This window comes from Nyctereutes procyonoides, unplaced genomic scaffold, assembly GCF_905146905.1.
Source record: "Nyctereutes procyonoides isolate TBG_1078 unplaced genomic scaffold, NYPRO_anot_genome, whole genome shotgun sequence".
NCBI lineage: Eukaryota > Metazoa > Chordata > Mammalia > Carnivora > Canidae > Nyctereutes > Nyctereutes procyonoides.
In genome coordinates, this window is record NW_026575122.1 from 4697077 (window position 1) to 4705062 (window position 7986).

Consider the following 7986-nt stretch of genomic DNA (forward strand, 5'->3'; position numbering starts at 1 on the left):
ATACAGGATGGAAGACAATAAAGGGTATGGGGTCAGGGAAGGTAATGAATGCTGAGGTAGCATAAAGGCGCTACAGAGAACACAAAGGATTCAATAATCAGGAAGAAATTGCTCTAGGAGAAAGAGGCGAAGGGAAGAGGAGACAGGACACAGAGGATCATGGTCGAGTTGACATTTTTTGGAAGCAGAAACACTTATTCTTTTGTGGCAAGAAGGAAAACACAGACAATACGAATATGGATGGATGCAGATTTATTGATGTATAGTTTGTGTTTGGTTTTGAGTGTTTTTATAATAAAGTAAAAACATAAGGGCATCGCTCAAGAGGGGTATCAGAAATTTGAAGAGAGAAGGTATAAAATAGTCATGGCAGAAAGGGTGAAATTGAACCTTTGAGGCCAAACAGACTAGGGTGGCTGGGCACGTTTGAACGCTGGTCTGAGGGCTTCCGTCACTATTTTTACAGCATTCTCCATTACAAGTTATGAGAGTAAATATTTTCTTCTGTAATGAGGGAAGATAGATAGCTGGATTCAACAAGGGACGGGATTTTTTTGTAGAATATATAACACAGGGCGCACACGTGATTTTGAGGTGTTTGCGTGAGAGTGGTACGATGGCCACTGACAATAGGTAAAGAAGAAATTGAAGAAAAGAGAGAGTAGTGATATTGGAAAAGTACATTGGCCGAGGTCAAAGAATTGGGGACAGATTAGATTTTTGAAGTAAGCAAATTGGTAGAAGCTACCAGAGCTAGATGAACTGGTCAGAGCATGGGATACTCAAACAGAAATTTCTGTAATGGTGCAGCTACTTGTCATGATAGTCGCAGGGTAGGGTGGAATGATGGGAATGTCTCACCAAGATGAGGACGGAGGAAGAAAATCAAGGATGAGAGTGAAGAACTGAGAGGGCAATACATTTACTCTGAGAATCATGTACATGAAAGATTAAGATTTCAAGTCTTCTGTAATTGGAGAATGACCCAGAATATGGTTTATGACAGAAATAAAGAAAGTTGGTAGGTGGTATATCAAAATGTATAATCTTCAAAGAAGTATGGTTTTTGAAGAAAGATGGGAGCAGGAAGAAGAAAGCCCACTGAGCCCTATATCCTGATGTTAAGGCACCAGTGAGAATGACCTATGCTTTGCACCTTTAGTGTTTGTCCTTCATAAATTTGGGATTCAAAAGTAAATAGGAAGGATAAGATTTGAATATTAACCAAATAATTTTCCTCCCTAAATCTCTTGTAATATTCCCTGTGGATCATCCCCACAGTCCAGATTGCTTATGGATTGCATTTTACTCATTCAAAAAGTGGATGCTGCTATAGAAACAGCGAACGGGAAAGAGACTTCTAGAATTTTTGTGATACATTATATTTTACAAGTTTATGTATGTAAATTATCCTGAAAGAAAAAGACTTTGATTTACAGAAACTGAGCATCTTAGAATAGCAGCCACAGAAAGATTTAGGAAACTGTATGGTAATGTAAGAGCCTCGTTTCTGCCCAAGATTTGGTAAAGATTTTCATAAGAATAGACTTTTATTTCTGGCAATAAAGAGTTTAAATGTTCAGAGAAAACTTCCCAGTCTGCACGTAAAAATTTTAGACATATTTTGGGGGCATTTTTTTACAGCAAAAAAGAAAAAAAAGTTCTTATAGAATAAAAGCAGTAACAAAGCAAACACCTATAGGAGCACTTGAAAGTTAAAATTGCCAATTGCCCTGAATGATTTTTTTTCTTCCTCCCTCCTTTTTTCCTCCCTTCCTCCCTCCCTTCCTTCCTTCCTTCCTTCCTTCCTTCCTTCCTTCCTTCCTTCCTTCCTCTCTCCCTCCATCCCTTCCTTCCTTCTTTCCTTTCTTTTTTACCACTCCCTCCTTTTTCTTTCTCTCCTTTCTTTTTCCAAGTCTCTCAGTTTCTTTTTTTACTTTATCTTCTGTCCAGGTGGTTCACTTGTGCTCTATCTTTGTTTCTGGTGACTTCCCGCATCAGTGATGCTCTGCCATTCTGCATCAACCAAACCCATTAAAATTCTCATTGAGACCCTTTTTGTCTTCACACAGTTTCTAAAAATACATGCCGTTTCAGCATTGTCAGAAATCCCTTCATGCAGTTCTTTTATTTCTCTTTGAAGTGCCTACTATGAATTTATCTGAATATCTGAATATCCTTTGAATATGTGAATATTAGGTAATGACAAAACTCCAACCATCGAAAAGAGCCGCTCCCATATTCTGCTATCGTCTCCTATGCTGTTTGTTTTGTTACATGTATTCAATAGGTTGCAGGTATTTGTTTTATTTATGCTTTTTTGATTATGCATCTTGCTCTTATTCCTCCTTAATTTGGGTATTTCTTGTATGTGAAGAATTTACATTTATGCGATTTTTATTTGGCAAACAGACAATGCAAAGCATTTTACTTATGTGAGTGCATTCTTGGAAGTGCCTTCATCTTATTCTCTATATAATATTTCTTTCTTTTTTTTTTAATTTTTTTTAAATTTTTATTTATTTATGATAGATAGAGAGAGAGAGAGGCAGAGACATAGGCAGAGGGAGAAGCAGGCTCCATGCACCAGGAGCCTGATGTGGGATTCGATCCCGGGTCTCCAGGATCGCGCCCTGGGCCAAAGGCAGGCGCTAAACTGCTGCGCCACCCAGGGATCCCTATAATATTTCTAATACATTGGTAATGTTATTTTTATCTGATGTTAAAAATAAAATGATTAAGGTCTTATATCTATGTTATGAATTTCTACTATTCTGATGCCTACTATATGAACTAATTTCAAAATAGTGTAATTTCAGGCTGTAATTGCAAATATACTAAAGCCCAAGAACATATTATTACATCTGATGGAACTTAGCTGAAATTACCTACTGAAATAGATGTTTATTGTATCTGAAGAGCACTATAGAAGTCCCTGTTGTGAGAGGAAGAGAGGAGTTGAATATCTTATATGAATTTTTTTCAAGTTCTAAAATATATGGTAGTCTATTGCAAGCTGATTTTATTTTTTAAAAAGGGGGGGGACCCCGCTGCTTTCCTGATTTCACTTAAAGACTCATGAAGACCAAAATAAGAGGTATAGAAGCTTAAGGATGACATTTTTTCTACATGAGCAAAAAGTACAGAAAAGAATGAGGGGTGCTTTCAAAGTGTTTTCTAGCTAGGCACTGAGATTTATTGAACTTTTGCTCAGCCAATATTATTTCCCTAACCTCATACCTCCTTAGAAGGAGGATATGTCCCTCTACTTTTTACTTTCTTCCTGTGACTTGTTCTGGTCAATGGAAGTGAGAAAGTACAAGTTCAAATTTGGGTCTTAAATAGCATTGTCTATTGACACACATTCAGAGAATGATTCTGACCTCTCCCAAAGAAGCACTATTCCTACTTTCTGGGCTCCCAAATGAATATCCTTTGAGTGGAGCACCTCTGAAACTGAGGCCATAGAGGGTGAGCCACATGGTCTCAAATGTGAGAATAAGTACTCATTGGTATATGATATAGCGACAGTGAGGTGGTTTTATGTGCAGGTAAGAGTGACTAATACAGATACCTGATGACTGTAGGAATTAATCAGGAACAATTCACTGTACTCTTGACCCTTGGCCCCTTTTCTAGCTATAACTTAGGTCCCTCCAATACTGGGATTGAATAGACCTACTGTGTCTCCATAAAAGCTGCCCACCCATTGTTTGTTCAATTCTGACTTCCTTAGATCTCTGACTATTCATTTTATATCTTGCTTCATTCAAGATATGATTTTATATTTGTTAAAAGTTCTCTATTTCTGAGGATATTTGTGTCTCACTGAAGGGATCTTGCTGAAATAACTTAAATCATATCTATTTTGAGCAACTGAGTGACCTAAATGAGAGAAAGGGAATGGAAAATACTTAATAGCAAACTGATAGATCCAAACATATCAATTATTAATGTAAATAAACATGAACTAATTTCTCCAATTAAAAGATGAAGATTATTATATAGGACAGTAACAAAGCTAACTATATGCTACTTAAAAGAGATTTAAATAAAACATAAGGATATAAAAATAAAGGAAAGGACAATTGAAAAAGATATATCATGTAAACATTACCTAAAAGAAACATTTTGTAGCCATTATAAAATCAAACTAGTAGACTTTCAAACAAAAAAAATAGCACAAATAAATAATACACACACACACATATAATTCTTATAAAGCTAGAGTAATTAACACAATGTTGTATCGGTATAACAATACACATATAAACAATGGAACAAAATAGAGATCTATACCATATAAGAATACTGCTTTTTAATATAGACAGCATTCTTGGGGAAAAAAATATAATAGTAGACATTTTATCCAATCGTACAAAAAAATTAACTATACAATAAAATCAAATGCTAATTTTCTAATAACACGAGTAACTAATTTAAAAAGAAAAATAGGTGATTTGAATTCTTTATATACTTTCTAAGCCTAATTGAAAAAACCAAATACATTCCTCCAAAATGAAACTAATAATTAAAACCACTTTGTACCCCTCAAATCCTAAACCGTCTTAGCAGGTAAAAGTTACTCAGCGAGGTTTCAGGAAGAAGACGATGGGTAAAGACCCAGGCAAGTGGTCAATCCTGTGTTAGAGGCTTGGTAGCAAGATGAAGGTCATGAGGCTGAGGTTCAGTGATACAGCACAGGGTTCAGACAGGACCAACATGTACAGTTGTGCAATTTGTGAACTGCACAAAGGTGTCCCACAAGGGAGTCAATAAGACTAACTCCCAATCCTGTAAGTCTTAAGCTGTAGCTGCTTTATCCTAGACAAGATATCTTTTTATAATTCACAAGAGAAATATTATACAGACTGGTAGTAGCTCCGCAATCAAGGCAATTAGTAACAATAAGACCTGGCCCCAGTCCTGGTAGACATACGGGAGAGCTTCGATCTTGATTTGAAAAACAAGGCAACAGCCAGATTACTAAATTTAAGGTGAAAAATCAGAATGAGAGGAGCAGCAGGGCTGACCTGGATTTTAGTTCCTTGGGCTCTCCGATCTCCTTTCTTAATTGCCTCTGACTTCAGACAGATTTAATCTCAAGTCTCAGGGCAAGGGCAAGACTGTACGTGGGAGTCAAATGGCTCCAATATAAGTATAAAAGGAAGAGGGGGAGTAGGTAATAAGGGGGGCCACTATGTCAGCCTTCTCACCGGTCTCCACTTCAAAACTCCAGATTAACAGACAATCAAACATTTTACTACCTCTCTGTCAAGGCACCAAATGACATCAAATCTACGTTCCAAACCAGTGCCGTGCCACATCAGCCTGAACAGACCTATCCTTTGTTGAAAACTGTTTCCCCATCATCTATGGAATAAATCTTATGGTGGCTCACAAATGCAACCTTGAAATGACACATGCTTATTTATTAAACTCTCTTTACTTAGGTCTCCACATCTCAAGTTACACTCTAGAACCTCAAGCCAATTGTTCTCAGAATTTTCTGAGCAGCCCTGTTTTCGTGGAATGTCAAACCTACTTCACACTAGCTCAGGGCCATCTCTAGTTAATCTTACCTGATGTCCCTTCCCTTTGGGTTCTCATACTACCCATATGTATCTTCATCATTGCTCTTATATTTATTAATTCATTCATAAAGTACATGTATCGTGTCCACTATGTCATAGTCACTGTACTCAGAGCTGAAGATCACAAAAAAGAAAGACAAGAAAGAAAGATGAAGTAGGCAAGGTTCTTTACCTAGGGCTCCTCTTAGTCCAGTGGGAAAAGTAGTCAATGAAATTACAATCGTGTGTGATGACTATTACAAGAGCACAAGGTCTTATCATTATTTAATTTTAGTTTTTCTTCCACTGAATGTGAGTTCTCGGATTGTTTTTTATTATCTTCTATATCTCTAGTACCCAGCATACTGTAAGTCAACCCACTGTAATTGAAAAATGCTTGTTGATTTTCTTTCCCAACCATTCCTTTTTTTTTTTTCTTTTCCCAACTATTCCTAATTTAACTGTTTTGCCTACATTTAAGCGCTTCCATTATATCCTCCCTAAAAAAGTCCTCTTACTTTTATTTGGGCCAGTCTTCTCATTACCTGCTCACTCACTTCCATTGATCTATTTCTTGCTTACAACCCTCTAATGGCTCTCAATCACTTTAAAATATAGATTTCTTAGATTGGCTTTAAAACCCTTTATTTTCTGGATCGTGAGGACTCATACCTCTGAGGTCATTTTAGAATGCCAGTGAGAGACCCCAGTTGCAAGAGAATGGCCTGATAAGCGGATCACTTCTACTGTCTGGTGTATTATTTCTTTCTTAGGATCATGAGAGATGGGACCACTAGGGTAGGGCTGACCTGCTTAGTTGATTTGACTTTAACATAGGTCAGACGTTGGACTAAGAAACTTTCAATGCACTGATTGGACAAAAAACAAACTCTTCATTGATAAATCATCATACTTCACATGGGCTCATGACTTTTGTATCATATTTTTTTAGTAAAATGGTTCACATAGAGAATTCATAAGAAATATTTACCTGGGACCCTACATGGCAACTGCCAGTTATCTCTAACTGCATAGCAAATTACCCCAAAACTTGGTGGTATGAAACAACTACTTGTTATCTCAAGGATTTGCCAAGTCAAGAATTTGAATAGGGTGCAGCAGGGATAGCTTGTCTCTGTTCCGCAATATCTGAGGCCTCATTTAGAAGACTTGAAGACCAAGGGCTGGAATCATCTAAAGGCTTGCTCCTTCAAATATCCGGCAGTTGATGCTGAAACTTACACATGATAAGGCCTCTCTTCATGGCTTGGGCTGCCTCACAAAATAGTAGCTGGGTTCCAAGGACTTGAATCCCGAAAGAGAGAAAGACCAAGCAGAAGCCCTTTGTAGCCTAGCCTCACACGCACACAATTTTGCTTCTTTCTATTTATTGAGATAGTTACAAAGGCATGCCCAGTGTTAAGGAGGTGGGAAATAGATTTCGCCTCTTCACTGGAGAGTGACGAGGTTCTGGAAGAGCCTGTGGGACTGGAAATATTGCTGTGTCATTTTGGAAAAAAGAATACAATCTGCCACAGAGAGTATCACTGAAAACATTACATTTGAACAAAAAATTGACATGACATGACATGACCAAAAAAACACAAAGGAAAGCCGTTTCCAGACAGAGCAAGGGCAGAGCTCTTTAGGCTGGAACATGACTGACACATCCAAGAGAGACTGTGCTCACCAATGGGACAGAGGACCAGGTAGCTAATCCCTCAGAAGACCTTGTCACCTCCTTGTGTGAACTACTCCCCAAGCACATTCTTTTGTCCTCTTTCCAGTCCTAGAAAAGTTTTTCCAGGCCCACCAACTTTGAGCAATTTATGTCTTGGAATGGGGGTAGGAGGACTGCTGTGATTGTGCTTCGGAAAGGTAATATCCTGCCTGCCACCCAAATACTAGACTCCATTTAAAACTTCAAGGTTAAATCAGTTAATGACGTGACTCGTATGCATACAGAGCAATTTAAGGCGAACTGTAGATTTTTGTCAATTTAGTTTTATATCATATCATTTTAAAAATGTGGTCAGCAAATTTTAATCAAGTATGTCTGGTTTTTTTCTTAAAGTCACATAGGAAATCTATTGTCAAACTTTAAAAGTGCACCTAAAAATATTGGCAGCTTACTCTTGTTATTAAATAAAGTTAATTTGTGCATGGCAAATTTTTGCTATTTTTCACATCTAGTTCCATTGGTAGAAGCAGGTATTGCTCCATCTAATGAAATCGGCCAGATTAAGTAAAAAATCTGTCATTGTGATTTTGCTTCGATACAAATTAGTGAAATTTCTCAATCTTTTGTTTATATGAATCAAACATAATTACTTTTCAGAACTATTAACATTTTAAATATATTCCAAGTATCATTTTCTAAGCAATATTGTCATTCAGAGTATAAATGCCATAA